Below are 7,828 nucleotides of genomic sequence, written 5' to 3' on the forward strand. Positions count from 1 at the left end.
CTGTAACAGAGGTGCAGTCCCAGCGAGGGAAGTCCCTGGCACAGGAAGCTTTCACGTTATTGTCCCTGGCACAGCAGTGACTTTCACAGGCTGGTGCTCACAGTCCCACAGCCCAGAGGAGGCTGTCAGCCAAACTCCTTCGGATATTGGTTTTACAGGCACCCTCTCCCAGCAACTTTGTAAATCACAGCAAAGTAAACCCATCTAGAGACCAGCAGCATTAAACATTGAAGGGAGCATCTCAATGTGGACAGCAGTTTAAAAGTGGCCACCACAGAATCACAAGCTGTGTTCCTTTTTGCAAGAAAATGCTCCACTAAATTTGAAGAAGTCTTATAAAAAATAGTTACATCAAATCACAAGGCAGTAGAGTTGATGGGAAGTCATGTTCACTGAGCCTCAAAATACACCTGTAGAGAATGCTTCTCTGGAGAGTTTTATGGTGATGTGATCTTAGCTTTCTACAACCATTATACAGGGCAATATGTGTAGATGTATGTATGGGAAGCATTTCCAAGCCCCTTCCTATGTAACCATGGACTCAACCCAACATTTACAAATGATCCTCTATCGTGAATTTTCACTGACAAAATAAAATAATGCACTGTCATAATGATGGCTTTACATATTTATTCGCAGGACAGCAGTAGTTTACAACAAGATTTCTGTTGAGCTTTTGCCTTACATTGTGGGACTTCAGATTTACTCCACCTCATTTCCACTGACAATGCTGCTGTCCACACCACATGCAGATGGCTGAGGTGTGACCATGGGGTATTACCATCCCAATAAGAGAGTTAGGAGAGCAGCAGTGGAGTTGGCAATTTTATTTCTTGAAAGCTGCTTATTGCATGTCTCACCTCCGTGGCACGCAAGCCTCCCAGGCACGTCTCTCTTAACACGTGCTTCCACATCAGTGGATTTCGTGAATATCTCAAGACAGTTTTGTTTAACGTAGCACTGAGCTGTGCTGTTTCATTAGTCTCAATGACAACATCTCAACTTACCTGAGCTGCAGGTTTACATTTCTCTGCACTGACAGTTTGAACACAATTTAGCTTGTGCTCAGTATAATCACAAATCCCATCTGTTTTTGCCTGAAGAAAGACAAGAGCCCTTCTGAGGAGGATCCCGTGGTGTTTTGTCTGCTAAAACTCAGTCTTATGGTACCAATTCAAGGTAGACGAGACAGGAGGAGGCAGCTGAGCCAGGCATGGAGCCCCACACTACACACACAGCACCCACCATGTTCCCACCGGTGCCCTCCCATGGAGCAGCAACACGGATGAGAGACAAAGTTGGCATCGGGCCCCCTTCCACAGCTGCTCACGCCCAGCGGTGTAGACACAACCACTGACCTCAAGCTGTTCCCCATGTCTTTCCAGTAAATAAACTGTCTGGTCGAGGCAGCTTGAGCATGACATAGCTGAGAGGTTGTCAGTGAAGATCCCTACCAGAACGGTGTCGATGTGCTGGCACGGCATGTGCTGGGGAGAGAAACCCTGGGCGCACAAGCCAAGGGCAGTGAGGAGAAGAAATGCATCCCATCATAAGGCGTATCAAGAAATAAAGACTATGTAGGAAAAGCTAAGGCTTTTTCAATAGTCTCGAGAAGACTAGGCTGTTTATAAGAACTATTCTCATTGGTTCTAACAGCGCACCTACAAGAGTTGTTGGACAGATGAGGTGCATTTAGACTCTGCTCCCGCAATTATTTTTTTTTTAATTCTATCTGAAGAAAAAGTATTTCCTTGAGCCTTGAATGTATCATAGATTTCATTATAAGTACTTCTTCTGTTATAATGCCTACTCTAGTTGGAAAAGATAAATAAGTTTAACTAAACTTGAACAGACATTTGGCTTTACTCTGAAATCACAGTAGTCTTCGTAATATCAATTCTGAACACAAAGGTATATAAATTGCTTACTTGATTCTTCCTTTTGTTTGCTTTGATTTATTTAAAAACAAAAGCATGCAACATCCTTAACATTCTCACCATAAGCAAACACAGACAAACAGTTTGCCTCAAACTTGACTCAAGTCCTACTTAAAGCACCCCACAAGGGTAATTTCTAGTACTGGCAGCACAGTGATACTGATAACCACATTATGCTATTGAGCCCAACTACGGCTTCCAGAGAAAATAAAAGAGATGAGGAAAAATGCCTCTACTCTGAACAGAAGTATTCATACTATTCCTCAGGCGTATTTAATGAGCATCCCAGTACATGTGTTTGCAGATGTACACGTTGTCATTGACATTATCCTCTCTATAAGCATGCCTCAACAAAATCTTTACTTCTGAAAATCAATGCTATGATACTTCACCTTGCACTAAAAATGTCTTCTGCATTCAACACACACAAATTATATCAAATTTCATTTGCTTTACTTCATTCTTCCATACTTCTTGCAGCCTGTAAGACCACAGGACAATTCCATCAGACCCTCAAAGGATTTTCCACCATCATGTAACATTACAAGGTAATGAGTAACCTTTGACTAAGCTTCTACAATTTAACCCAGTCTGCAGTGCACAAAAGCCTGGCCAACCTGCTCTGTAAGTCAGCAATGCAAGTTTCCAGGACCAAGATAACACCTTGTCCATGTCTGTCCTGCTAACACAGCCATCCCTCAGCCACTCCATTCCTAGTCCGTAATTGCTGAAGTGGTTTGAATGTACCTTTCATTAAGGATCCAATATCTTACTCTTTCAAGTTCCAGAAACACAGTTTGAAATAGAGGGTACCTCAATGTAGGCTAAATTAAACCTTCGCAAAGCTCTAGGCCCACAGCAGCAGCTGACCAGATGGCTGACAAAATAAAATACAACCTGCCAACAGCAGAGAGTTACTTTCACATATGGTAGCACAGTGGCTACAAATCTCCACTGACAACTTGAAGAAAACCCTCCTGCACCTTTGACCCGGAATTAAAACCAGGGCTTCATTAACCTTGATCAGTAAAAAGAGTGGTCACACACATCTCTTTGCTGATACACCTCCTCCAGGTTTAAAACGTCTGTTGAAACTAATGACATAGATGCCTTTTTGTTGAACCTGCACCTCAGGATTAACTAAGGCCATGACACAGGACAAAACTGTACCACAGTCCTTTCAGATCTGTCAGGACAGCAAACAGAAACCAAGGTTTTTAACATCACAAAGTGATCAAAAGTAGTGGTTTCTGGTACATGGCTCAAGCGCTGTTTTCACTGCCTGGGCAGGAGGGGACAGACATTGGTGCTGAGGAACACGGAGCCAGATCTCAGGGACCCGAAGCCCCTTTCCTGAGTGTTTCTGGTCGCATCATACCCAGCTCCCACCATGGGAGGTCACAGGAATGACAGAGCCGAGTGGTGGTGTGCAATGGTCGGATAGCACCCCCAAACGCTTCCGCACACCAGCACCCAACACCGCACCCATTTGCAGTGACACACACAGAAACCTGCTGTTTCTGACCAAGGTCTGGTTAACATGCTGAGCATTGGCCTCCCCTGTACAGCTGATTTAAGCACTCCAGGCTCTTTGAGTGTTAGCAACATTATGTGCTTTCCCAGGGCAACAAGAGGATTTAGCTCCAGGAAGATAACTGCAGCGTACCCACAAGTCCCCAAAGGGCACTGTTCCCTTCACTAAGTTGGGAAAAGCAGGTAATAAGAGCTACAAACATGGTGGATGAGTTTGTGTAACATAAGGGAAATGCTGAAGGTAATACCCCTGCAGTCACCTGTCACAGTGCCAAATATTTTAGTACATTTAAATCATAGAAAACTGCCCCATCTTTTGCTTTTCAGTAAATACTGATACATACTAAGGGTTTAATAATTTCTCACCTCCATCTTTGTCATTTACACATTGCAGTGAACTCTAACTGCAGTGGTGAGCATTTACAGCAAACAGTAAAAAAGTGTTGTTCACCTTTCAAGCTCTAATTCAAGCTCCACCAGTTTCCAGATCCAAGGGGACCAGAAATTAAGGGCTTTCTTAAAGTATCAGAGAAACTAAAGAGGGCTACAGAGCAAGCTGCAAAAACAAGTGTAGGACTTTGTAGTATTCAGTACAGTTCCACTTCTTGCATCCTTTTTAAGACCATGGGAACTCAACAATATGTCATGACTGGAAGAACACAATCTCACATTACAAACCTAAGAAATAGCATTTGAAAAATCATGTTGTCTATCTACTGATGTAATCCTGTTGATGCGTCCTTGCAAAATGCCTTATTCCTTAACCCCAGGCACACCTGCAGCATGTGTTGCATTCGTACAATGGCAATTCCATTAGCCTTACCCAAAGTGTCACCAATTTGCTGCAAAACTCCGTCTGCTGAAATGCACTGCAAACAGAGCAGACAGGTCTTCTCCCTTGAGACTGTATGTACGGCCTTATGCTTATTTTCAGCAATATACCTAACTTCACACCTGAATTTGTAATTCTTCCCAGGGAACCCAGCAGCCTGTAGACTATACACATGGCAACAGAGGGGAAGATCTGAAGTCCTCACTGCTTCAAAAACACCCTATGACAGATTTCTGGAAAGCAGTGGTTGCATAAATAGAAGAAAAAACATTCTCCTTGTGTCTGCTGATCCCCTATGTTTTGAGCCTATTTCCAAAAGGCAATTTTACCTAGAGAAAAAGAATACAGTAATTAAAAATTACTATTGCAGAGAAAGCTAATTTTGAACAATATGCTTACCTTTTTTTTTTTTTTAGTTTTCCCTGTACTTCATTTCTCAATAGACCAATCTACAAGTAGCAAGACCATAGAAAAGTGTTCTGCTGAAAGCTGCAAACATGAAGGAATCTTCAGAGAATCTCTTCTTGAGAAGCAAGTAAAGTAGCATTAACTTCACAGCCAGAGGAACAGAGATAAGGGGAAGTCGAGTGAGTGACCTGGCACAGCTGGAAAATGGCTCAGCTTCAGCACTGCACTGCAGTTGGTCATTGTTACTAGCAATACTTTTTTACAGAGTAGCCTACTAAAAGGGGACTTTGCAGGTAAAATCAGGATCTTGGCTTTCAGGACTTTACAGTTGAAGTTACATGAAAAAAATGGCAGTGGTAATGTCCATACGTATGCTGTAAACACTGGAAAGCAGGTGAGCAGGGCCTGCAGTACAGCCAGCAGAAGACAAACTGTTGTGGCTCTGGAGAACCATCATGAGGTAAATTTCTTAATCATTCCAGTGGGCCAGTTTCAACCTTTTCTCAGAAATATACTTCACATAATTGAAATGCTCTTAATTTGGTTTTGGTTTTGTTTTTGTTTGAGAGAGAGCCCAAATGAGGCAGCTTAAGCCAACTTTTAGAAACAGTACAGAAAACAGCACTATTTTAAGTGAGGATGCATTTTCCTTACTACTGCCTGAAGATCTTCCAGAACAAACAGACGCTATTATAGGAATAGGAAACTATCAGTAATAAACATTCATGTGGGGTCCTTGAAGCTGAAGCAAGGCTATTGATGTCTTTTTCCCAGACGAAGCAGAAGTCGGAGAAGGGAAACAGCAGAAGGCAGCGGCATCAAGAGGCTTTGGGTTCCCTGCTCCCCCAGGTCTCTTCTCACTCCTCCCTTCCCCTTGGACAAACTGTTCCCTTCCCACACCAAATTCTGTCTCTGTTTGAAGCTGAAGGCCTCAATTTTCAACTCCCACCCTTAGGAGTGGGGAAGCAAACAGAGCTGGTTGGAGTCCCAGGAACACCAGTCCAGAATCATAGAATCACATAACTGTTTGGGTTGGAAGGGACCTTCAAAGGTCAACTAGTCCAACTCCCCTGCAATGAGCAGGGACATCTTCAACTAGATCAGGTTGCTCAGAGCCCCATCCAGCCTGGCATTGAATGTCTCCAGGGATGGGGCATCTACCACCTCTCTGGGCAACCTGGGCCAGTGTTTTACCACACTTATTGTAAAAACACATATGCCAGCAGCCCTGTGTGATGGACGGCGTGATCCTAGCCCAAATCCTACCCACCCACTGAGATTGCCCACCCTGAAGCAATGATGAGAGACAGTCACTTGCCACACAACTTCCTGAGATTTCTTTTGCCTGTTGGGTACAGGTAGTATTTATGTGTAATTAAATCCTACGTGCACGTGTGAAAGAAATAGCTCATGCCTTTATAAAAGAATGCTTATTAAAAAGCAATATATTATTTGAGTCAAATGACCACTCTGGCTTTATAGGGTGAAATTATTAGGAAGCTAACTAAATGTGTTTTGTAAACATCACAAGCAGATTAGTGTCAGCATATTTTGTTTAACTTTTGTTAATCAACCTTAAGCACTCCTGCTTTATACCCACATACATGAAGGGTGAAACTCTCTTTTTAAAAACAGCCATTGTCAAGGTACGTGTATTTAAAAAAATAATAAAAAAAATCAGTCAGTGCTTCTTTTGGACCCTCAGGCTAGCAAGACCTGGCAGAGCATTAGTTAAGTATATATATACAAAAAAATCTGTTAAGAGACTTTAACCTTCACTTAATTCTCCAGATTTGGGGTCTACTATGAATCTAATGGAAATTCCCTACCACAAAAATATTACCTTTTTATTTAGCATTTAGAAAATGCTTCTCAAGTGTTGATAACTGTTTTTAGTCAAACAGAAATGTGTACAGAAACGGTTTATGCAGTATCATTTCCAATGGAGTTCTATGGTTTCTAGCCATCCTGCTAATGTGAACAGTATGACAAACAAGAATGCATTTCTTTTCTAAAACTTAATATAATGGCCATCAGATTTTCGATGTTCGCTTATTCACCATTCTTCCTCCTTTACTGAATTAAGAGCACATTCTGAACTGAATTAAATCCAGAGCTTTTATGGAAATTAATTTGAAACCCAAGAATGGAATTGGCTTTCGGCATCCATTAGCATGCTTCTGTAACACGTGAAAAATACTCTTCAAATTTCCATTAAGGAACTTGAGAATTTATTCCTCTGTGTGGAGGCTGAAATGTAGTGCACCTATAACTGAGGACAAGTGGAAGCCCATTACCGGTTTCTTTTATCATCCATGAGATGAGCTGTGGGGAGATCACAAGAGAGCAGGGAGAAAAGCCACACAAAGGAGAAAAATATAATCGTTTGTAAAATATTCCCTTTCATGTCATGCTATGCCCACTAAATAATTAATTACAAATACATCAGCCGCTGTTAAAAGAAAAAAAAAAAAGAATGGGTTGAGGGAGGGAAATCAATGAAAAGCTCACAAATGTAGTTAATAAAAAAAGTACAAGAACTGCTGTTCAAAACTGCCCAGGTTAAATGCTGAAGAAAGCACTGCCAGCAGCAATCGCCTGCAGGCATCCCATGAATGATTAGTGACTTGGTGCCACAGAAACCCTGATGTTGAAGAAACCCCCATGACCTGAAGATCTTGACACCAGGAGCTAATTGCAAACTGTGTAATCGCCCCTTCCAGATGGCTCTGCAGCATAAAGCCACATTGCCTGTGCCCAGTTTTCCCCAGCAATAGCACCATACAGGTCAGAAAGAGTCTGCATTAATTACTCCCTGTTGTCAGCATCACCTAAAATTCCTCATGGTTTTTGGATTCTCTCTGTAAATAAAAAATTCCATTAAAATGCCTTGGAGGAAACACCTTTCACCTAGTTAAAGATGTGAATTACAGATGAATACCTTGCCTGTTAACGTGATTTTATGTGAATACAAAATGAGGTTTTCAAAAACTACTGCACATAAAATAGAATGTCTTTATTCTGGGTGAAAAAAAATCATTGCTGTAGAAGAGTCACTCTCCTTTACCCCCTCCCCGGCTATAGCAAAGACAGGCAACACGTGTTTTCGAGATTTCAC

At 41.9% G+C, this 7,828-nt stretch overlaps 1 protein-coding gene across 2 annotated transcripts in view; it reads right to left on the bottom strand.

The window, feature by feature from the left end:
* Positions 1 to 7,828, bottom strand: part of SH3RF3 (SH3 domain containing ring finger 3) — a 257,517-nt gene that overhangs the window by 223,071 nt on the left and 26,618 nt on the right. The window lies entirely within an intron of this gene.

The sequence above is a fragment of the Columba livia genome, chromosome 1 (assembly GCF_036013475.1).
Source record: "Columba livia isolate bColLiv1 breed racing homer chromosome 1, bColLiv1.pat.W.v2, whole genome shotgun sequence".
Taxonomy (NCBI): Eukaryota; Metazoa; Chordata; class Aves; order Columbiformes; family Columbidae; genus Columba; species Columba livia.